Genomic DNA, 24,782 nt, shown 5'->3' with positions numbered 1-24,782 from the left:
GGCATATGATGAAAGGAACACCATTCCTACTGTAAAACATGGAAGTGAATCGCTGATGTTTTGGGAATGTGTGAGCTACAAAGGCACAGGAAACATGATCAAAGTTAAAGGAAAGATACTGGAGGCAAATTTGCACTCATCAGCCCGGAAACTGGGCATCCGATGTACTTGGGTGATCCAACATGACAACGATCCAAAACACAAGGCCAAGTTGACCTGTCAATGGCTACAGCAGAACAAAGTGAAGGTTCTGGAGTGGCCATCTCAGTCTCCTAACCTCAATATCATTGAGCCACTCTGGGGAGATCTCAAGCGCGCAGTTCATGCTAGACAGTCCAGGAATTTACAGGAAGTGGAGGCTTTTTGCCAAGAAGAGGGGTCAACTTTACCATCTGAGAAAATAAAGAACCTCATCCACAACTACCACAAAAGACTTCAAGCTGTCATTGATGTTATAGGGGGCAATACACAGTATTAAGAAATGGAGTATGTGAACTTTTGATCAGGGTCATTTGGACGTTTTGGGTTGTCATTAACATAGTAGTTTGACAATAAATGGCTTCACCCAACCACTAACCATGAGTTGTGAAAAAGTTTCGGTGTCATCATTCATATTCTCTGAAGAATGGCCAAGAAAGCAAAAATTCTGCTGGGTATGTAAACTTTTGAGCACAACTGTTTATATATATATATATATATATATATATATACACAGTATATATATATATATATATAGAGAGAGAGAGAGAGTGGAACGGAGAGGAGATACCGTAAGTAGGTATCTCACCAAAGCAAGATAGGCTGTGTGATTTCCTGGTCATGGAGACAGTATTAAGTCACAGGGCTACATTGTTTCCTTAAACCCCATCTATTTCTATGTGAATTAGGCAGACGGCAGGCCCGGATTAATAATATGCCCAGGCGGGCAAATGCCCGCTGGGCCAGCGTCTCTGAGCATTAAAATGGGCCGCCGGCCCTTTAAATCATCTGCACAGGCCTTGGTGCGCGCATACTCTCTCGGTGCACGCTCTGACCAGGGCCGCAGCGGGGGAAGAGAGCGCGCCAGGGCCTGTGCAGACATTTGAAAAGCCCGCCGCCCTCACCTGAAGCTTTTACTGGGGCTGCTGCGGCGGCGGTGGTAGTGATGGCGGCAGCTCCTCCACCCAGCCAGCCTCCCTGGACCCAGAGGATGGTACGGCTGGCAGCAGAGCTCCTGCTGCTGCTGGGACATGTGCTGCTCAGCTCACACTGCACATAATTGTGCTGCGAGGGAGTCCTGCCAGCCCGGGCAATGTCAGCAGCCAGCTCCCAGGTGAGTCTGCTCCCTGCTATCGCACTCCAGGCCATAAACAAGTTTAGGAAACTTTACTAGATGCAGTGATGGATGATGCCACCTGCGGCTCCAACCCTGGGTGCAGTGTGAACATGTCGATGTGGGGAGGGGGGGTTAAAGGGGGCTGCACATGATGATGTGGGGAGGGGGGTTAAAGGGAGGCTGCATATGATGATGTGGGGAGGGGGGTTAAAGGGAGGCTGCATATAATGATGTGGGGAGGGGGGTTAAAGGGAGGCTGCATATAATGATGTGGGGAGGGGGGTTAAAGGGAGGCTGCATAGGATGATGTGGGGATGGGGTTAAAGGGGGACTGCACATGATGATGTGGGGATGGGGTTAAAGGGGGGCTGCACATGATGATGTGGGGATGGGGTTAAAGGGGGGCTGCACATGATGATGTGGGGATAGGGTTAAGGGGGGCTGCACATGATGATGTGGGGATGGGGTTAAAGGGGGACTGCACAGATGATGTGGGGGGGTTATAGGGGGACTGCACATGATGAGGGGATGGGGTTAAAGGGGGACTTCACATGCTGTAGAGGGTTATAGGGGGGCTGCACATGATGATGTGGGGATGGGGTTAAAGGGGGGCTGCACATATGTGGGGGGTTAAAGGGGGACTGCACAGATGATGTGGGGGGTTATAGGGGGACTGCACATGATGAGGGGATGGGGTTAAAGGGGGACTTCACATGCTGTAGAGGGTTATAGGGGGACTGCACATGATGATAGGGGGGTTAAAGGGGGACTACACATGATGTGGGGAGGGGGATAAAGGGGGACAGCACATATGATGTGAGGATGGGGTTAAAGGGGGACTGCACATATGATGTGGGAGTTAAAGGGGGACTGCACATATGATGTGGGGATGGGGTTAAAAGGGGACTGCACATATGATGTGGGAGTTAATGGGGACTGCACAGATGATGTTTGGGGGTTTATAGGGGGACTGCACATGATGATGTGGGGATGGGGTTAAAGGAGGACTGCACATGATGATGTGGGGATGGGGTTAATGGGGGACTGCACATATGTGGGGGGTTAAAGGGGGACTGCACAGATGATGTGGGGGGTTATAGGGGGACTGCACATGATGAGGGGATGGGGTTAAAGGGGGACTTCACATGCTGTAGAGGGTTATAGGGGGACTGCACATGATGATAGGGGGTTAAAGGGGGACTACATATGATGTGGGGAGGGGGTTAAAGGGGGACAGCACATATGATGTGGGGATAGGGTTAAAGGGGGACTGCACATATGATGTGGGAGTTAATGGGGACTGCACAGATGATGTTTGGGGGTTTATAGGGGGACTGCACATGATGATGTGGGGAGGGGGTTAAAGGGGGACTGCACATAATGATGTGGGGAGAGGGTTAAAGGGGGACTGCACATGATGACATGGGGTAAATGGGACTGCACATGTCGAAGTGGTAGGTAAAGGAGACTGCACATGATGAATTGGGGGAGGGGATGGGGTTAAAGGGGGGCTGCACATGATGATGTGGGGATGGGGTTAAAGGGGGACTGCACATGATGATGTGGAGAGAGGGGGTTAAAAGGGGACTGCACATGATGTGGGGAGGGGTAAAAGGGGACTGCATGATGATGTGGGGATGGGGTTAAAGGGGGGCTGCACATGATGATGTGGGGATGGGGTTAAAGGGGGGCTGCACATGTGGGGATGGGGATAAAGGGGGACTGCACATGATGATGTGGAGAGAGGGGGTTAAAGGGGGACTGCACATGATGATGTGGGGAGGAGGTTAAAGGGGGACTGCACAGATTACATGGGGGTCAAAGGGACTGCACATCATGTGGGGATGGAGTTAAAGGGGGATTTCACATGCTGTAGGGTGTTATAGGGGGACTGCACGTGATGATAGGGGGTTATAGGGGACTGCACATGATAGTGTGGGGAGGGGGTTAAAGGGGGACTGCACATATGATGTGGGGATGGGGTTAAAGGGGGACTGCACATATGATGTGGGAGTTAAAGGAGACTGCACATATGTGGGGATGGGGTTAAAGGGGTACTGCACATATGATGTGGGAGTTAATGGAGGACTGCACAGATGATGTTTGGGGTTTATAGGAGGACTGCACATGATGATGTGGGGAGGGGGTTAAAGGAGGACTGCACATAATGATGTGGGGAGGGGGTTAAAGGAGGACTGCACATGATGACATGGGGTAAATGGGACTGCACATGTCGAAGTGGGGGTAAAGGAGACTGCACATGATGAATTGGGGAGAGGGGATGGGGTTAAAGGGGGGCTGCACATGATGATGTGGGGATGGGGTTAAAGGGGGACTGCACATGATGATGTGGGGATGGGGTTAATGGGGGCTGCACATGATGATGTGGGGATGGGGTTAAAGGGGGGCTGCACATGATGATGTGGGGATGGGGTTAAAGGGGGGGCTGCACATGTGGGGATGGGGTTAAAGGGGGACTGCACATGATGATGTGGAGGGAGGGGGTTAAAGGGGGACTGCACATGATGTGGGGAGGGGTTAAAGGGGGACTGCACCGATTACATGGGGGGTTAAAGCGACTACACATGATGTGGGGATGGAGTCAAAGGTGGATTTCACATGCTGTAGGGGGTTATAGGGGGACTGCACATGATGATAGGGGGTTATAGGGGGACTGCACATGATGATGTGGGGAGGGGGTTAAAGGGGGACTGCACATATGATGTGGGGAGGGGGTTAAAGGGGGACTGCACATATGATGTGGGAGTTAAAGGGAGACTGCACATGATGATGTGGGGATGGGGTTAAAGGGGGACTGCACAGATGATGTTTGGGGGTTTATAGGGGGACTTTACATGATGATATGGGGAGGGGGTTAAAGGGGGATTACACATAATGATGTGGGGAGGGGGTTAAAGGGGGACTGCACATGATGACATGGGGTAAATGGGACTGCACATGTCGAAGTGGGGGGTAAAGGAGACTGCACATGATGAATTGGGGGAGGGGATGGGGTTAAAGGGGGCTGCACATGATGATGTGGGGATGGGGTTAAAGGGGGACTGCACATGATGATGTGGGGATGGGGTTAAAGGGGGACTGCACATGATGATGTGGGGATGGGGTTAAAGGGGGACTGCACATGATGATGTGGGGATGGGGTTAAAGGGGGACTGCACATGATGATGTGGGGATGGGGTTAATGGGGGACTGCACAGATGATGTTTGGGGGTTTATAGTGGGACTGTACATGATGATGTGGGGAGGGGGTTAAAGGGGGATTACACATAATGATGTGGGGAGGGGGTTAAAGGGGGACTGCACATGATGACATGGGGTAAATGGGACTGCACATGTCAAAGTGGGGGGTAAAGGAGACTGCACATGATGAATTGGGGGAGAGGATGGGGTTAAAGGGGGGCTGCACATGATGATGTGGGGATGGGGTTAAAGGGGGACTGCACATGATGATGTGGGGATGGGGTTAAAGGGGGACTGCACATGATGATGTGGGGATGGGGTTAAAGGGGGACTGCACATGATGATGTGGGGATGGGGTTAAAGGGGGACTGCACATGATGATGTGGGGATGGGGTTAATGGGGGGCTGCACATGATGATGTGGGGATGGGGTTAAAGGGGGACTGCACATGATGATGTGGGGATGGGGTTAAAGGGGGACTGCACATGATGATGTGGGGATGGGGTTAAAGGGGGACTGCACATGATGATGTGGGGATGGGGTTAAAGGGGACTGCACATGATGATGTGGGGATGGGGTTAATGGGGGACTGCACAGATGATGTTTGGGGGTTTATAGTGGGACTGTACATGATGATGTGGGGAGGGGGTTAAAGGGGGACTGCACATGATGATGTGGGGATGGGGTTAAAGGGGGACTGCACATGATGATGTGGGGATGGGGTTAATGGGGGGCTGCACATGATGATGTGGGGATGGGGTTAATGGGGGGCTGCACATGATGATGTGGGGATGGGGTTAAAGGGGGGCTGCACATGATGATGTGGGGATGAGGTTAAAGGGGGGCTGCACATGTGGGGATGGGGTTAAAGGGGGACAGCACATGATGATGTGGAGAGAGGAGGTTAAAGGGGGACTGCACATGATGATGTGGGGAGGGGGTTAAAGGGGGACTGCACTTATTACATGGGGGGTTAAAGGAACTGCACATGATGTGGGGATGTGGTTAAAGGGGGACTGCACATATGATATGGGGGTTAAAGGGGGACTGCACATGATGTGGGGATGGGGCTAAGAGGGGACTGCACATATGATGTGGGGTTAATGGGGGACTGCACATATGTGGGGGGTTAAAGGGGGACTGCACAGATGATGTGCGGGGTTATACGGGGACTTCACATGCTGTAGGGGGTTATAGGGGGACTGCACATGATAGGGGGGTTATAGGGGCACTACACATCATGATGTGGGGAGGGCGTTAAAGGGGGACTGCACATATGATGTGGGGATGGGGTTAAAGGGGGACTGCACGTGATGATGTGGGGAGGGGGTTAAAGGGGGACTGCACAGATTATATAAGGGGGTTAAAGGGGGACTGCACATATGATATGGGGGGATAAAGGGGGACTGCACATGATGTGGGGATGGGGTTAAGAGTGGACTGCACATATGATGTGGGGGTTAATGGGGGACTGCACATATGTGGGGGGTTAAAGGGGGACTGCACAGATGATGTGGGGGGTTATAGGGGGACTGCACATGATGTGGGGATGGGGTTAAAAGGGGACTTCACATGCTGTAGGGGGTTATAGGGGGACTGCACATGATAGGGGGGTTATAGGGGCACTACACATCATGATGTGGGGAGGGCGTTAAAGGGGGACTGCACATATGATGTGGGGATGGGGTTAAAGGGGGACTGCACGTGATGATGTGGGGAGGGGGTTAAAGGGGGACTGCACAGATTATATAAGGGGGTTAAAGGGGGACTGCACATATGATATGGGGGGATAAAGGGGGACTGCACATGATGTGGGGATGGGGTTAAGAGTGGACTGCACATATGATGTGGGGGTTAATGGGGGACTGCACATATGTGGGGGGTTAAAGGGGGACTGCACAGATGATGTGGGGGGTTATAGGGGGACTGCACATGATGTGGAAATGAGGTTAAAGGGGGATTTCACATGCTGTAGGGGGTTATAGGGGGACTGCACATGATGATAGGGGATTATAGGGGGACTGCACATGATGATGTGAGGAGGGGGTTAAAGGGAGACTGCACATATGATATGGGGATGGGGTTAAAGGGGGACTGCACATATGATGTGGGAGTTAAAGGGGGACTGCACAGATGATGTTTGGGGGTTTATAGGGGGACTGCACATGATGATGTAGGGAGGGGGTTAAAGGGGGACTGCACATAATAATGTGGGGAGGGGGTTAAAGGGGGACTGCACAGATTACATGGGGGTTAAAGGGACTGCACATGATGTGGGGATGGGGTTAAAGGGGGGCTGCACATTTGGGGATGGGGTTAAAGGGGGACTGCACATGATGATGTGGAGAGAGGGGGTTAAAGGGGGACTGCACATGATGTGGGGGAGGGGGTTAAAGGGGACTGCACTTATTACATGGGGGGTTAAAGGGACTGCACATGATGTGGGGATGGGGCTAAAGGGGGGCTGCACATATGATATGGGGGATAAAGGGGGACTGCACATGATGTGGGGATGGGGTTAAGAGGGGACTGCACGTATGATGTGGAGGTTAATGGGGGACTGCACATATGATGAGGGGTTAATGGGGGACTGCACATATGTGGGGGGTTAAAGGGGGACTGCACAGATGATGTGGGGGGTTATAGGGGGACTGCACATGATGTGGGGATGGGGTTAAAAGGGGACTTCACATGCTGTAGGGGGTTATAGGGGGACTGCACATGGTGATAGGGGGGTTATAGGGGCACTACACATCATGATGTGGGGAGGGGGTTAAAGGGGGACTGCACATATGATGTGGGGATGGGGTTAAAGGGGGACTGCACATGATGATGTGGGGATGGGGTTAAAGGGGGACTGCACATGATGATGTGGGGAGGGGGTTAAAGGGGACTGTACATATGATGTGGGGATGGGGTTAAAAGGGGACTGCACATATGATGTGGGAGTTAATGGGGACTGCACAGATGATGTTTGGGGGTTTATAGGGGGACTGCACATGATGATGTGGGGATGGGGTTAAAGGAGGACTGCACATGATGATGTGGGGATGGGGTTAAAGGGGGACTGCACAGATGATGTGGGGGATTATAGGGGGACTGCACATGATGAGGGGATGGGGTTAAAGGGGGACTTCACATGATGATAGGGGGGTTAAAGGGGGACTACACATGATGTGGGGAGGGGGTTAAAGGGGGACTGCACATATGATGTGGGGATGGGGTTAAAGGGGGACTGCACATGATGATGTGGGGAGGGGGTTAAAGGGGACTGCACATATGATGTGGTAGTTAAAGGGGGACTGCACATATGATGTGGGGATGGGGTTAAAGGGGGACTGCACATATGATGTGGGGAGGGGGTTAAAGGAGGACTGCACATAATGATGTGGGGAGGGGGTTAAAGGAGGACTGCACATGATGACATGGGGTAAATGGGACTGCACATGTCGAAGTGGGGGTAAAGGAGACTGCACATGATGAATTGGGGAGAGGGGATGGGGTTAAAGGGGGGCTGCACATGATGATGTGGGGATGGGGTTAATGGGGGCTGCACATGATGATGTGGGGATGGGGTTAAAGGGGGGCTGCACATGATGATGTGGGGATGGGGTTAAAGGGGGACTGCACATGATGATGTGGAGAGAGGGGGTTAAAGGGGGACTGCACATGATGTGGGGAGGAGGTTAAAGGGGGACTGCACAGATTACATGGTGGGTCAAAGGGACTGCACATCATGTGGGGATGGAGTTAAAGGGGGATTTCACATGCTGTAGGGGTTATAGGGGGACTGCACGTGATGATAAGGGGTTATAGGGGACTGCACATGATAGTGTGGGGAGGGGGTTAAAGGGGGACTGCACATATGATGTGGGGATGGGGTTAAAGGGGGACTGCACATATGATGTGGGAGTTAAAGGAGACTGCACATATGATGTGGGGATGGGGTTAAAGGGGTACTGCACATATGATGTGGGAGTTAATGGAGGACTGCACAGATGATGATTGGGGGTTTATAGGGGGACTGCACATGATGATGTGGGGAGGGGGTTAAAGGAGGACTGCACATAATGATGTGGGGAGGGGGTTAAAGGAGGACTGCACATGATGACATGGGGTAAATGGGACTGCACATGTCGAAGTGGGGGTAAAGGAGACTGCACATGATGAATTGGGGAGAGGGGATGGGGTTAAAGGGGGGCTGCACATGATGATGTGGGGATGGGGTTAATGGGGGCTGCACATGATGATGTGGGGATGGGGTTAAAGGGGGGCTGCACATGATGATGTGGGGATGGGGTTAAAGGGGGGCTGCATATGTGGGGATGGGTTTAAAGGGGGACTGCACATGATGATGTGGAGAGAGGGGGTTAAAGGGGGACTGCACATGATGTGGGGAGGGGTTAAAGGGGGACTGCACCGATTACATGGGGGGTTAAAGCGACTACACATGATGTGGGGATGGGGTTAAAGGGGGACTGCACATGATGATGTGGGGATGGGGTTAAAGGGGGACTGCACATGATGATGTGGGGATGGGGTTAAAGGGGGACTGCACATGATGATGTGGGGATGGGGTTAAAGGGGGACTGCACATGATGATGTGGGGATGGGGTTAAAGGGGGACTGCACATGATGATGTAGGGATGGGGTTAAAGGGGACTGCACAGATGATGTTTGGGGGTTTATAGTGGGACTGTACATGATGATGTGGGGAGGGGGTTAAAGGGGATTACACATAATGATGTGGGGAGGGGGTTAAAGGGGGACTGCACATGATGACATGGGGTAAATGGGACTGCACATGTCAAAGTGGGGGGTAAAGGAGACTGCACATGATGAATTGGGGGAGAGGATGGGGTTAAAGGGGGGCTGCACATGATGATGTGGGGATGGGGTTAAAGGGGGACTGCACATGATGATGTGGGGATGGGGTTAAAGGGGGACTGCACATGATGATGTGGGGATGGGGTTAAAGGGGGACTGCACATGATGATGGGATGGGGTTAAAGGAGGACTGCACATAATGATGTGGGCATGGGGTTAATGGGGGGCTGCACATGATGATGTGGGGATGGGGTTAAAGGGGGGCTGCACATGATGTGGGGATGAGGTTAAAGGGGGGCTGCACATGTGGGGATGGGGTTAAAGGGGGACAGCACATGATGATGTGGAGAGAGGAGGTTAAAGGGGGACTGCACATGATGATGTGGGGAGGGGGTTAAAGGGGGACTGCACTTATTACATGGGGGGTTAAAGGAACTGCACATGATGTGGGGATGTGGTTGAAGGGGGACTGCACATATGATATGGGGGTTAAAGGGGGACTTCACATGATGTGGGGATGGGGCTAAGAGGGGACTGCACATATGATGTGGGGTTAATGGGGGACTGCACATATGTGGGGGGTTAAAGGGGGACTGCACAGATGATGTGCGGGGTTATACGGGGACTGCACATGATGTGGGGATGGGGTTAAAGGGGGACTTCACATGCTGTAGGGGGTTATAGGGGGACTGCACATGATAGGGGGGTTATAGGGGCACTACACATCATGATGTGGGGAGGGCGTTAAAGGGGGACTGCACATATGATGTGGGGATGGGGTTAAAGGGGGACTGCATGTGATGATGTGGGGAGGGGGTTAAAGGGGGACTGCACAGATTATATAAGGGGGTTAAATGGACTGCACATGATGTGGGGTTGGGGTTAAAGGGGGACTGCACATATGATATGGGGGGATAAAGGGGGACTGCACATGATGTGGGGATGGGGTTAAGAGTGGACTGCACATATGATGTGGGGGTTAATGGGGGACTGCACATATGTGGGGGGTTAAAGGGGGACTGCACAGATGATGTGGGGGGTTATAGGGGGACTGCACATGATGTGGAAATGAGGTTAAAGGGGGATTTCACATGCTGTAGGGGGTTATAGGGGGACTGCACATGATGATAGGGGATTATAGGGGGACTGCACATGATGATGTGAGGAGGGGGTTAAAGGGGGACTGCACATATGATGTGGGGATGGGGTTAAAGGGGGACAGCACATATGATGTGGGAGTTAAAGGGGGACTGCACAGATGATGTTTGGGGGTTTATAGGGGGACTGCACATGATGATGTAGGGAGGGGGTTAAAGGGGGACTGCACATAATAATGTGGGGAGGGGGTTAAAGGGGGACTGCACAGATTACATGGGGGTTAAAGGGACTGCACATGATGTGGGGATGGGGCTAAGAGGGGACTGCACATATGATGTGGGGTTAATGGGGGACTGCACATATGTGGGGGGTTAAAGGGGGACTGCACAGATGTGCGGGGTTATACGGGGACTGCATATGATGTGGGGATGGGGTTAAAGGGGGACTTCACATGCTGTAGGGGGTTATAGGGGGACTGCACATGATAGGGGGGTTATAGGGGCACTACACATCATGATGTGGGGAGGGCGTTAAAGGGGGACTGCACATATGATGTGGGGATGGGGTTAAAGGGGGACTGCACGTGATGATGTGGGGAGGGGGTTAAAGGGGGACTGCACAGATTATATAAGGGGGTTAAATGGACTGCACATGATGTGGGGTTGGGGTTAAAGGGGGACTGCACATATGATATGGGGGGATAAAGGGGGACTGCACATGATGTGGGGATGGGGTTAAGAGTGGACTGCACATATGATGTGGGGGTTAATGGGGGACTGCACATATGTGGGGGGTTAAAGGGGGACTGCACAGATGATGGGGGTTATAGGGGGACTGCACATGATGTGAAAATGAGGTTAAAGGGGGATTTCACATGCTGTAGGGGGTTATAGGGGGACTGCACATGATGATAGGGGATTATAGGGGGACTGCACATGATGATGTAGGGAGGGGGTTAAAGGGGGACTGCACATAATAATGTGGGGAGGGGGTTAAAGGGGGACTGCACAGATTACATGGGGGTTAAAGGGACTGCACATGATGGGGTTAAAGGGGGGCTGCACATGTGGGGATGGGGTTAAAGGGGGGCTGCACATGATGATGTGGAGAGAGGGGGTTAAAGGGGGACTGCACATGATGATGTGGGGGAGGGGGTTAAAGGGGGACTGCACCTATTACATGGGGGGTTAAAGGGACTGCACATGATGTGGGGATGTGGTTAAAGGGGGACTGCACATATGATATGGGGGTTAAAGGGGGACTGCACATGATGTGGGGATGGGGCTAAGAGGGGACTGCACATATGATGTGGGGTTAATGGGGGACTGCACATATGTGGGGGGTTAAAGGGGGACTGCACAGATGATGTGGGGGGTTATAGGGGGACTGCACATGATGTGGGGATGGGGTTAAAAGGGGACTTCACATGCTGTAGGGGGTTATAGGGGGACTGCACATGATGATAGGGGGGTTATAGGGGCACTACACATGATGTGGGGATGGGGTTAAAGGGGGACTGCACATATGATGTGGGGATGGGGTTAAAGGGGGACTGCACATGATGATGTGGGGAGGGGGTTAAAGGGGACTGCACAGATTATATGGGGGGGTTAAATGGACTGCACATGATGTGGGGTTGGGGTTAAAGGGGGACTGAACATATGATATGGGGGGGTTAAAGGGGGACTGCACACGATGTGGGGATGGGGTTAAGAGTGGACTGCACATATGATATGGGGGTTAATGGGGGACTGCACATATGTGGGGGGTTAAAGGGGGACTGCACAGATGACATGGGGGGTTATAGGGGGACTGCACATGATGTGGGGATGAGGTTAAATTGGGATTTCACATGCTGTTGGGGGTTATAGGGGGACTGCACATGATGATAGGGGATTATGGGGGACTGCACATGATGATGTGGGGAGGGGGTTAAAGGGGGACTGCACATATGATGTGGGGATGGGGTTAAAGGGGGACTGCACATATGATGTGGGAGTTAAAGGGGGACTGCACAGATGATGTTTGGGGGTTTATAGGGGGACTGCACATGATGATGTAGGGAGGGGGTTAAAGGGGGACTGCACATAATGATGTGGGGAGGGGGTTAAAGGGGGACTGCACATATGATGTGGGGATGGGGTTAAAGGGGGACTGCACATGATGATGCGATGGCGTAAAAGGTGGACTGCACATGATGTGGGGATGGGGTTAAAGGGGGACTGCACATGATGATGCGATGGCGTAAAAGGTGGACTGCACATGATGTGGGGATGGGGTTAAGAGTGGACTGCAAATATGATGTGGGGGTTAATGGGGGACTGCACATATTTGGGGGGTTAAAGGGGAACTGCACAAATGATGTGGGGGGTTAAAGGGGGACTGCACATGATGATGTGGGGAGGGGGTTTAAGGGGGACTGCACATATGATGTGGGGATGGGGTTAAAGGGGGACAGCACATATGTGGGAGTTAAAGGGGGACTGCACATATGATGTGGGAGTTAATGGGGACTGCACAGATGATGTTTGGGGGTTTATAGGGGGACTGCACATGATGATTTGGGGAGGGGGTTAAAGGGGGACTGCACATAATGATGTGGGGAGGGGGTTAAAGGGGGACTGCACATGATGACATTGGGTAAATGGGACTGCACATGTCGAAGTGGGGGGTAAAGGAGACTGCACATGATGAATTGGGGGAGGGGATGGGGTTAAAGGGGGGCTGCACATGATGATGTGGGGATGGGGTTAAAGGGGGACTGCACATGATGATGTGGGGATGGGGTTAATGGGGGGGCTGCACATGATGATGTGGAGAGAGGGGGTTAAAGGGGGACTGCACATGATGATGTGGGGAGGAGGTTAAAGGGGGACTGCACAGATTACATGGGGGGTCAAAGGGACTGTACATCATGTGGGGATGGAGTTAAAGGGGATTTCACATGCTGTAGGGGGTTATAGGGGGACTGCACATGATAGGGGGTTATAGGCGGACTGCACATGATGATGTGGGGAGGGAGTTAAAGGGGGACTGCACATGTGATGTGGGGAGGGAGTTAAAGGGGGACTGCACATATGATGTGGGGATGGGGTTAAAGGGGGGCTGCACATGATGATGTGGGGATGGGGTTAAAGGGGGGCTGCACATGATGATGTGGGGATGGGGTTAAAGGGGGGCTGCACATGTGGGGATGGGGTTAAAGGGGGACTGCACATGATGATGTGGAGAGAGGGGGTTAAAGGGGGACTGCACATGATGATGTGGGGAGTAGGTTAAAGGGGGACTGCACAGATTACATGGGGGGTCAAAGGGACTGCACATCATGTGGGGATGGAGATAAAGGGGGATTTCACATGCTGTAGGTGGTTATAGGGGGACTGCACGTGATAAGGGGTTATAGGGGACTGCACATGATAGTGTGGGGAGGGGGTTAAAGGGGGACTGCACATATGATGTGGGGATGGGGTTAAAGGGGGACTGCACATATGATGTGGGAGTTAAAGGAGACTGCACATATGATGTGGGGATGGGGTTAAAGGGGTACTGCACATATGATGTGGGAGTTAATGGAGGACTGCACAGATGATGTTTGGGGGTTTATAGGGGGACTGCACATGATGATGTGGGGAGGGGGTTAAAGGAGGACTGCACATAATGATGTGGGGAGGGGGTTAAAGGAGGACTGCACATGATGACATGGGGTAAATGGGACTGCACATGTCGAAGTGGGGGTAAAGGAGACTGCACATGATGAATTGGGGAGAGGGGATGGGGTTAAAGGGGGGCTGCACATGATGATGTGGGGATGGGGTTAAAGGGGGACTGCACATGATGATGTGGGGATGGGGTTAATGGGGGCTGCACATGATGATGTGGGGATGGGGTTAAAGGGGGGCTGCACATGATGATGTGGGGATGGGGTTAAAGGGGGGCTGCACATGTGGGGATGGGTTTAAAGGGGGACTGCACATGATGATGTGGAGAGAGGGGGTTAAAGGGGACTGCACATGATGTGGGGAGGGGTTAAAGGGGACTGCACCGATTACATGGGGGGTTAAAGCGACTACACATGATGTGGGGATGGAGTCAAAGGTGGATTTCACATGCTGTAGGGGGTTATAGGAGGACTGCACGTGATGATAGGGGGTTATAGGGGGACTGCACATGATGATGTGGGGAGGGGGTTAAAGGGGGACTGCACATATGATGTGGGAGTTAAAGGGAGACTGCACATGATGATGTGGGGATGGGGTTAAAGGGGGACTGCACATATGATGTGGGAGTTAATGGGGGACTGCACATGATGATATGGGGAGGGGGTTAAAGGGGGATTACACATAATGATGTGGGGAGGGGGTTAAAGGGGGACTGCACATGATGACATGGGGTAAATGGGACTGCACATGTCGAAGTGGGGGGTAAAGGAGACTGCACATGATGAATTGGGGGGAGGGGATGGGGTTAAAGGGGGCTGCACATGATGATGTGGGGATGGGGTTAAAGGGGAACTGCACATGATGATGTGGGGATGGGGTTAAAGGGGGACTGCACATGATGATGTGGGGATGGGATTAAAGGGGACTGCACATGATGATGTGGGGATGGGGTTAATGGGGGACTGCACAGATGATGTTTGGGGGTTTATAGTAGGACTGTACATGATGATGTGGGGAGGGGGTTAAAGGGGGATTACACATAATGATGTGGGGAGGGGGTTAAAGGGGGACTGCACATGATGACATGGGGTAAATGGGACTGCACATGTCAAAGTGGGGGGTAAAGGAGACTGCACATGATGAATTGGGGGAGAGGATGGGGTTAAAGGGGGGCTGCACATGATGATGTGGGGATGGGGTTAAAGGGGGACTGCACATGATGATGTGGGGATGGGGTTAAAGGGGGACTGCACATGATGATGTGGGGATGGGGTTAAAGGGGGACTGCACATGATGATGGGATGGGGTTAAAGGAGGACTGCACATAATGATGTGGGCATGGGGTTAATGGGGGGCTGCACATGATGATGTGGGGATGGGGTTAAAGGGGGGCTGCACATGATGATGTGGGGATGAGGTTAAAGGGGGGCTGCACATGTGGGGATGGGGTTAAAGGGGGACAGCACATGATGATGTGGAGAGAGGAGGTTAAAGGGGGACTGCACATGATGATGTGGGGAGGGGGTTAAAGGGCGACTGCACTTATTACATGGGGGGTTAAAGGGACTGCACATGATGTGAGGATTTGGTTGAAGGGGGACTGCACATATGATATGGGGGTTAAAGGGGGACTGCACATGATGTGGGGATGGGGCTAAGAGGGGACTGCACATATGATGTGGGGTTAATGGGGGACTGCACATATGTGGGGGGTTAAAGGGGGACTGCACAGATGATGTGCGGGGTTATGCGGGGACTGCACATGATGTGGGGATGGGGTTAAAGGGGGACTTCACATGCTGTAGGGGGATATAGAGGGACTGCACATGATAGGGGGGTTATAGGGGCACTACACATCATGATGTGGGGAGGGCGTTAAAGGGGGACTGCACATATGATGTGGGGATGGGGTTAAAGGGGGACTGCACGTGATGATGTGGGGAGGGGGTTAAAGGGGGACTGCACAGATTATATAAGGGGGTTAAATGGACTGCACATGATGTGGGGTTGGGGTTAAAGGGGGACTGCACATATGATATGGGGGGATAAAGGGGGACTGCACATGATGTGGGGATGGGGTTAAGAGTGGACTGCACATATGATGTGGGGGTTAATGGGGGACTGCACATATGTGGGGGGTTAAAGGGGGACTGCACAGATGATGTGGGGGGTTATAGGGGGACTGCACATGATGTGGAAATGAGGTTAAAGGGGGATTTCACATGCTGTAGGGGGTTATAGGGGGACTGCACATGATGATAGGGGATTATAGGGGGACTGCACATGATGATGTGAGGAGGGGGTTAAAGGGGGACTGCACATATGATGTGGGGATGGGGTTAAAGGGGGACTGCACATATGATGTTTGGGGGTTTATAGGGGGACTGCACATGATGATGTAGGGAGGGGGTTAAAGGGGAACTGCACATAATAATGTGGGGAGGGGGTTAAAGGGGGACTGCACAGATTACATGGGGGTTAAAGGGACTGCACATGATGTGGGGATGGGGCTAAGAGGGGACTGCACATATGATGTGGGGTTAATGGGGGACTGCACATATGTGGGGGGTTAAAGGGGACTGCACAGATGATGTGCGGGGTTATACGGGGACTGCACATGATGTGGGGATGGGGTTAAAGGGGGACTTCACATGCTGTAGGGGGTTATAGGGGGACTGCACATGATAGGGGGGTTATAGGGGCACTACACATCATGATGTGGGGAGGGCGTTAAAGGGGGACTGCACATATGATGTGGGGATGGGGTTAAAGGGGGACTGCACGTGATGATGTGGGGAGGGGGTTAAAGGGGGACTGCACAGATGATGTGGGGGGTTATAGGGGGACTGCACATGATGTGGAAATGAGGTTAAAGGGGGATTTTCACATTCTGTAGGGGGTTATAGGGGGACTGCACATGATGATAGGGGATTATAGGGGGACTGTACATGATGATGTGAGGAGGGGGTTAAAGGGGGACTGCACATATGATGTGGGGATGGGGTTAAAGGAGGACTGCACATATGATGTGGGAGTTAAAGGGGGACTGCACAGATGATGTTTGGGGGTTTATAGGGGGACTGCACATGATGATGTAGGGAGGGGGTTAAAGGGGGACTGCACATAATAATGTGGGGAGGGGGTTAAAGGGGGACTGCACAGATTACATGGGGGTTAAATGGACTGCACATGATGTGGGGATGGGGTTAAAGGGGGGCTGCACATGTGGGGATGGGGTTAAAGGGGGGCTGCACATGATGATGTGGAGAGAGGGGGTTAAAGGGGGACTGCACATGATGATGTGGGGGAGGGGGTTAAAGGGGGACTGCACTTATTACATGGGGGGTTAAAGGGACTGCACATGATGTGGGGATGTGGTTAAAGGGGGACTGCACATATGATATGGGGGTTAAAGGGGGACTGCACATGATGTGGGGATGGGGTTAATGGGGGACTGCACATATGATGTGGGGTTAATGGGGGACTGCACATATGTGGGGGGTTAAAGGGGGACTGCACAGATGATGTGGGGGGTTATAGGGGGACTGCACATGATGTGGGGATGGGGTTAAAAGGGGACTTCACATGCTGTAGGGGGTTATAGGGGGACTGCACATGATGATAGGGGGGTTTTAGGGGCACTACACATCATGATGTGGGGAGGGGGTTAAAGGGGGACTGCACATATGATGTGGGGATGGGGTTAAAGGGGGACTGCACATGATGATGTGGGGAGGGGGTTAAAGGGGGACTGCACATATGATATGGGGGGGGTTAAAGGGGGACTGCACACGATGTGGAGATGGGGTTAAGAGTGGACTGCACATATGATATGGGGGTTAATGGGGGACTGCACATATGTGGGGGGTTAAAGGGGGACTGCACATATGACGTGGGGGGTTATAGGGGGACTGCACATGATGTGGGGATGAGGTTAAAGGGGGATTTCACATGCTGTTGGGGGTTATAGGGGGACTGCACATGATGATAGGGGATTATGGGGGACTGCACATGATGATGTGGGGAGGGGGTTAAAGGGGGACTGCACATATGATGTGGGGATGGGGTTAAAGGGGGACTGCACATATGATGTGGGGATGGGGTTAAAGGGGGACTGCACATATGATGTGGGAGTTAAAGGGGGACTGCACATGATGATGTAGGGAGGGGGTTAAAGGGGGACTGCACATAATGATGTGGGGAGGGGGTTAAAGGGGGACTGCACATATGATGTGGGGATGGGGTTAAAGGGGGACTGCACATGATGATGTGGCGAGGGGGTAAAAGGTGGACTGCACATGATGTGGGGATGGGGTTAAGAGTGGACTGCAAATATGATGTGGGGGTTAATGGGGGACTGCACATATTTGGGGGGTTAAAGGGGAACTGCACAGATGATGTGGGGGGTTATAGGGGACTGCACATGATGATAGGAGGTTATAAGGGGACTGCACATGATGTGGGGAGGGGGTTTAAGGGGGACTGCACATATGATGTGGGGATGGGGTTAAAGGGGGACAGCACATATGTGGGAGTTAAAGGGGGACTGCACATATGATGTGGGGATGGGGTTAAAGGGGGACTGCACATATGATGTGGGAGTTAATGGGGACTGCACAGATGATGTTTGGGGGTTTATAGGGGGACTGCACATGATGATTTGGGGAGGGGGTTAAAGGGTGACTGCTCATAATGATGTGGGGAGGGGGTTAAAGGGGGACTGCACATGATGACATTGGGTAAATGGGACTGCACATGTCGAAGTGGGGGGTAAAGGAGACTGCACATGATGAATTGGGGGAGGGGATGGGGTTAAAGTGGGGCTGCACATGATGATGTAGGGATGGGGTTAAAGGGGGACTGCACATTATGATGTGGGGATGGGGTTAATGGGGGGCTGCACATGATGATGTGGAGAGAGGGGGTTAAAGGGGGACTGCACATGATGTGGGGAGGAGGTTAAAGGGGGACTGCACAGATTACATGGGGGGTCAAAGGGACTGTACATCATGTGGGGATGGAGTTAAAGGGGATTTCACATGCTGTAGGGGGTTATAGGGGGACTGCACATGATGATAGGGGGTTATAGGCGGACTGCACATGATAATGTGGGGAGGGAGTTAAAGGGGGACTGCACATATGATGTGGGGATGGGGTTAAAGGGGTACTGCACATATGATGTGGCGAGGGGGTAAAAGGTGGACTGCACATGATGTGGGGATGGGGTTAAAAGTGGACTGCAAATATGATGTGGGGGTTAATGGGGGACTGCACATATTTGGGGGGTTAAAGGGGAACTGCACAGATGATGTGGGGGGTTATAGGGGACTGCACATGATGATAGGGGATTATAAGGGGACTGCACATGATGATGTGGGGAGGGGGTTTAAGGGGGACTGCACATATGATGTGGGGATGGGGTTAAAGGGGGACAGCACATATGTGGGAGTTAAAGGGGGACTGCACATATGATGTGGGGATGGGGTTAAAGGGGGACTGCACATATGATGTGGGAGTTAATGGGGACGGCACAGATGATGTTTGGGGGTTTATAGGGGGACTGCACATGATGATGTGGGGAGGGGGTTAAAGGGGGACTGCACATAATGATGTGGGGAGGGGGTTAAAGGGGGACTGCACATGATGACATTGGGTAAATGGGACTGCACATGTCGAAGTGGGGGGTAAAGGAGACTGCACATGATGAATTGGGGGAGGGGATGGGGTTAAAGGGGGGCTGCACATGATGTGGGGATGGGGTTAAAGGGGGACTGCACATGATGATGTGGGGATGGGGTTAATAGGGGCTGCACATGATGATGTGGAGAGAGGGGGTTAAAGGGGGACTGCACATGATGATGTGGGGAGGAGGTTAATGGGGGACTGCACAGATTACATGGGGGGTCAAAGGGACTGTACATCATGTGGGGATGGAGTTAAAGGGGATTTCACATGCTGTAGGGGGTTATAGGGGGACTGCACATGATGATAGGGGGTTATAGGGGGACTGCACATGATAATGTGGGGAGGGAATTAAAGGGGGATTGCACATATGATGTGGGGATGGGGTTAAAGGGGGACTGCACATGATGTGGGAGTTAAAGGGGGACTGCACATATGATGTGGGGATGGGGTTAAAGGGGGACTGCACATATGATGTAGGAGTTAATGGAGGACTGCACATATGATGTTAGGGGGTTTATAGTGGGACTGCACATGATGATGTGGGGAGGGGGTTAAAGGGGGATTACACATAATGATGTGGGTAGGGGGTTAAAGTGGGACTGCACATGATGACATGGGGTAAATGGGACTGCACATGTCGAAGTGGGGGGTAAAGGAGACTGCACATGATGAATTGTGGGGAGGGGATGGGGTTAAAGGGGGGCTGCACATGATGATGTGGGGATGGGGTTAAAGGGGGACTGCACATGATGATGTGGGGATGGGGTTAAAGGAGGACTGCACATAATGATGTGGGGAGGGGGTTAAAGGGGGACTGCACATGATTACATTGGGTAAATGGGACTGCACATGTCGAAGTGGTGGGTAAAGGAGACTGCACATGATGAATTGGGGGAGGGGATGGGGTTAAAGGGGGACTGCACATGATGATGTGGTGATGGGGTTAAAGGAGGACTGCACATGATGATGTGGGGATGGGGTTAATGGGAGGCTGCACATGATGATATGGAGAGAGGGGGTTAAAGGGGGACTGCACATGATGATGTGGGGAGGAGGTTAAAGGGGGACTGCACAGATTACATGGGGGGTCAAAGGGACTGTACATCATGTGGGGATGGAGTTAAAGGGGGTTTCACATGCTGTAGGGGGTTATAGGGGGACTGCACATGATGATAGGTGGTTATAGGGGGACTGCACATGATAATGTGGGGAGGGAGTTAAAGGGGGACTGCACATATGATGTGGGGATGGGGTTAAAGGGGGACTGCACATATGATGTGGGAGTTAAAGGGGGACTGCACATATGATGTGGGGATGGGGTTAAAGGGGGACTGCACATATGATGTAGGAGTTAATGGAGGACTGCACATATGATGTTTGGGGGTTTATAGTGGGACTGCACATGATGTGGGGAGGGGGTTAAAGGGGGATTACACATAATGATGTGGGTAGGGGGTTAAAGGGGGACTGCACATGATGACATGGGGTAAATGGGACTGCACATGTCGAAGTGGGGGGTAAAGGAGACTGCACATGATGAATTGGGGGGAGGGGATGGGGTTAAAGTGGGGCTGCACATGATGATGTGGGGATGGGGTTAAAGGGGGATTGCACATGATGATGTGGGGATGGGGTTAAAGGGGGACTGCACATGATGATGTGGGGATGGGGTTAAAGGAGGACTGCACATGATGATGTGGGGATGGGGTTAATGGGGGGCTGCACATGATGATGTGGGGATGGGGTTAAAGGGGGGCTGCACATGATGATGTGGGGATGGGGTTAAGGGGGGGCTGCACATGTGGGGATGGGGTTAAAGAGGGAAAGCACATGATGATGTGGAGAGAGGAGGTTAAAGGGGGACTGCACATGATGATGTGGGGAGGGGGTTAAGGGGGGACTGCACTTATTACATGGGGGGTTAAAGGGACTGCACATTATGTGGGGATGTGGTTAAAGGGGGACTGCACATATGATATGGGGGTTAAAGGGGGACTGCACATGATGTGGGGATGGGGCTAAGAGGGGACTGCACATATGATGTGGGGTTAATGGGGGACTGCACATATGTGGGGGGTTATACGGGGACTGCACATGATGTGGGGATGGGGTTAAAGGGGGACTTCACATGCTGTAGGGGGTTATAGGGGGACTGCACATGATGATAGGGGGTTTATAGGGGCACTACACATCATGATATGGGGAGGGGGTTAAAGGGGGACTGCACATATGATGTGGGGATGGGGTTAAAGGGGGACTGCACATGATGATGTGGGGAGGGGTTTAAAGGGGGACTGCGCAGATTATTTGGGGGAGTTAAATGGACTGCACATGATGTGGGGTTGGGGTTAAATGGGGACTGCACATATGATGGGGGGGTTAAAGGGGGACTGCACATATGATGTGGGGGGTTATAGGGGACTGCACATGATGTGGGGATGAGGTTAAAGGGGGATTTCACATGCTGTAGGGGGTTATAGGGGGACTGCACATGATGATAGGGGATTATAGGGGGACTGCACATGATGATGTGAGGAGGGGGTTAAAGGGGGACTGCACATATGATGTTGGGATGGGGTTAAAGGGGGACTGCACATGATGATGTGGGGAGGGGGTTAAAGGGGGACTGCGCAGATTATATGGGGGGGTTAAATGGACTGCACATGATGTGGGGTTGGGGTTAAAGGGGGACTGCACATATGATATGGGGGGGTTAAAGGGTGAATTCACATGATGTGGTGATGGGGTTAAGAGTGGACTGCACATATGTGGGGGGTTAATGGGGGACTGCACATATGTGGGGGGTTAAAGGGGGACTGCACAGATGATGTGGGGGGTTATAGGGGGACTGCACATAATGTGGGGATGAGGTTAAAGGGGGATTTCACATGCTGTAGGGGGTTATAGGGGGACTGCACATGATGATAGGGGATTATAGGGGGACTGCACATGATGATGTGAGGAGGGGGTTAAAGGGGGACTGCACATATGATGTGGGGATGGGGTTAAAGGGGGACTGCACATATGATGTGGGAGTTAAAGGGGGACTGCACAGATGATGTTTGGGGGTTTATAGGGGGACTACACAGATGATGTTTGGGGGATTATAGGGGGACTGCACATGAAGATGTAAGGAGGGGATTAAAGGGGGGATGCACATAATGATGTGGGGAGGGGGTTAAAGGGGGACTGCACAGATTACATGGGGGTTAAAGGGACTGCACATGATGTGGGGATGGGGTTAAAGGGGGACTGCACATATGAAATGGGGGTTAAAGGGGGACTGCACATGATGTGGGGATGGGGCTAAGAGCGGACTGCACATATAATGTGGGGTTAATGGGGGACTGCATAAATGTGGGGGGTTAAAGGGGAACTGCACAGATGATGTGGCGGGTTATAGGGGGACTGCACATGATGTGAGGATGGGGTTAAAGGGGGACTTCTCATGCTGTAGGGGGTTATAGGGGGACTTCACATGATGATAGGGGGTTATAGGGGCACTACACATCATGATGTGAGGAGGGGGTTAAAGTCGGACTGCACATATGATGTGGGGATGGGGTTAAAGGGGGGCTGCACATGTGGGGATGGGGTTAAAAGGGGACTGCACATGATGTGGAGAGAGGGGGTTAAAGGAGACTGCACATGATGATGTGGGGAGGGGATTAAAGGGGGACTGCCCTTATTACATTGGGGGTTAAAGGGACTGCACATGATGTGGGGATGTGGTTAAAGGGGGACTGCACATATGAAATGGGGGTTAAAGGGGGACTGCACATGATGTGGGGATGGGGCTAAGAGCGGACTGCACATATAATGTGGGGTTAATGGGGGACTGCATAAATGTGGGGGGTTAAAGGGGAACTGCACAGATGATGTGGCGGGTTATAGGGGGACTGCACATGATGTGAGGATGGGGTTAAAGGGGGACTTCTCATGCTGTAGGGGGTTATAGGGGGACTTCACATGATGATAGGGGGTTATAGGGGCACTACACATCATGATGTGAGGAGGGGGTTAAAGTCGGACTGCACATATGATGTGGGGATGGGGTTAAAGGGGGACTGCACATGATGATGTGGGGTTGGGGTTAAAGGGGGACTGCACATATGATATGGGGGGGTTAAAGGGGGACTGCATATGATGTGGGGATGGGGTTAAGAGTGGACTGCACATATGATGTGGGGGTTAATTGGGGACTGCACATATGTGGGGGGTTAAAGGGGGACTGCACAGATAATGTGGGGGTTATAGGGGGACTGCACATGATGTGGGGATGAGGTTAAAGGGGATTTCACATGCTGTTGGGGGTTATTGGGGGACTGCACATGATGATAGGGGATTATAGGGGGACTACACATGATGATGTGGGGAGGGGGTTACAGGGGGACTGCACATATGATGTGGGGATGGGGTTAAAGGGGGACTGCACATATGATGTGGGAGTTAAAGGGGGACTGCACAGATGATGTTTGGGGGTTTATAGGGGGACTGCACATGATGATGTAGGGAGGGGGTTAAAGGGGGACTGCACATAATGATGTGGGGAGGGGGTTAAAGGGGGACTGCACAGATTACATGGGGGGTTAAAGGGACTGCACATGATGTGGGGATGGAGTTAAAGGGGGATTTCACATGCTGTAGGGGGTTATAGGAGGACTGCACATGATAGGGGGTTATAGGGGGACTGCACATGATGATGTGGGGAGGGGGTTAAAGGGGGACTGCACATATGATGTGGGGATGGGGTTAAAGGGGGACTGCACATATGATGTGGGAGTTAAAGGGGGACTGCACATATGATGTGGGGATGGGGTTAAAGGGGGACTGCACATATGTGGGAGTTAATGGAGGACTGCACAGATGATGTTTGGGGGGTTTATAGATGGACTGCACATGATGATGTGGGGAGAGGGTTAAAGGGGACTGCACATAATGATGTGGGGAGGGGGTTAAAGGGGGACTGCACATGATGACATGGGGTAAATGGGACT

At 52.3% G+C, this 24,782-nt stretch overlaps 1 long non-coding RNA gene across 2 annotated transcripts in view; it reads left to right on the top strand.

The window, feature by feature from the left end:
• The first annotated feature begins 978 nt into the window (after positions 1–978).
• The window catches only part of LOC141052734 (uncharacterized), a 33,716-nt gene continuing 9,912 nt past the window's right edge, over positions 979–24,782 (top strand). Inside the window, exon 1 of one of the 2 annotated variants that reach the window (XR_012220880.1) lies at positions 979–1,312. This is a non-coding gene — a long non-coding RNA (uncharacterized lncRNA). The remainder of the gene's footprint in view (positions 1,313–24,782) is intronic. The other variant, XR_012220879.1, reaches the window with a different exon arrangement.

Source organism: Dendrobates tinctorius, unplaced genomic scaffold (assembly GCF_039654945.1).
Source record: "Dendrobates tinctorius isolate UK_male_01 unplaced genomic scaffold, ASM3965494v1 ptg000162l, whole genome shotgun sequence".
Classification (NCBI taxonomy): Eukaryota; Metazoa; Chordata; class Amphibia; order Anura; family Dendrobatidae; genus Dendrobates; species Dendrobates tinctorius.
The sequence above is the reverse complement of the archived record's forward strand: the minus strand, read 5'-3'. Positions and strand labels throughout refer to the sequence as shown.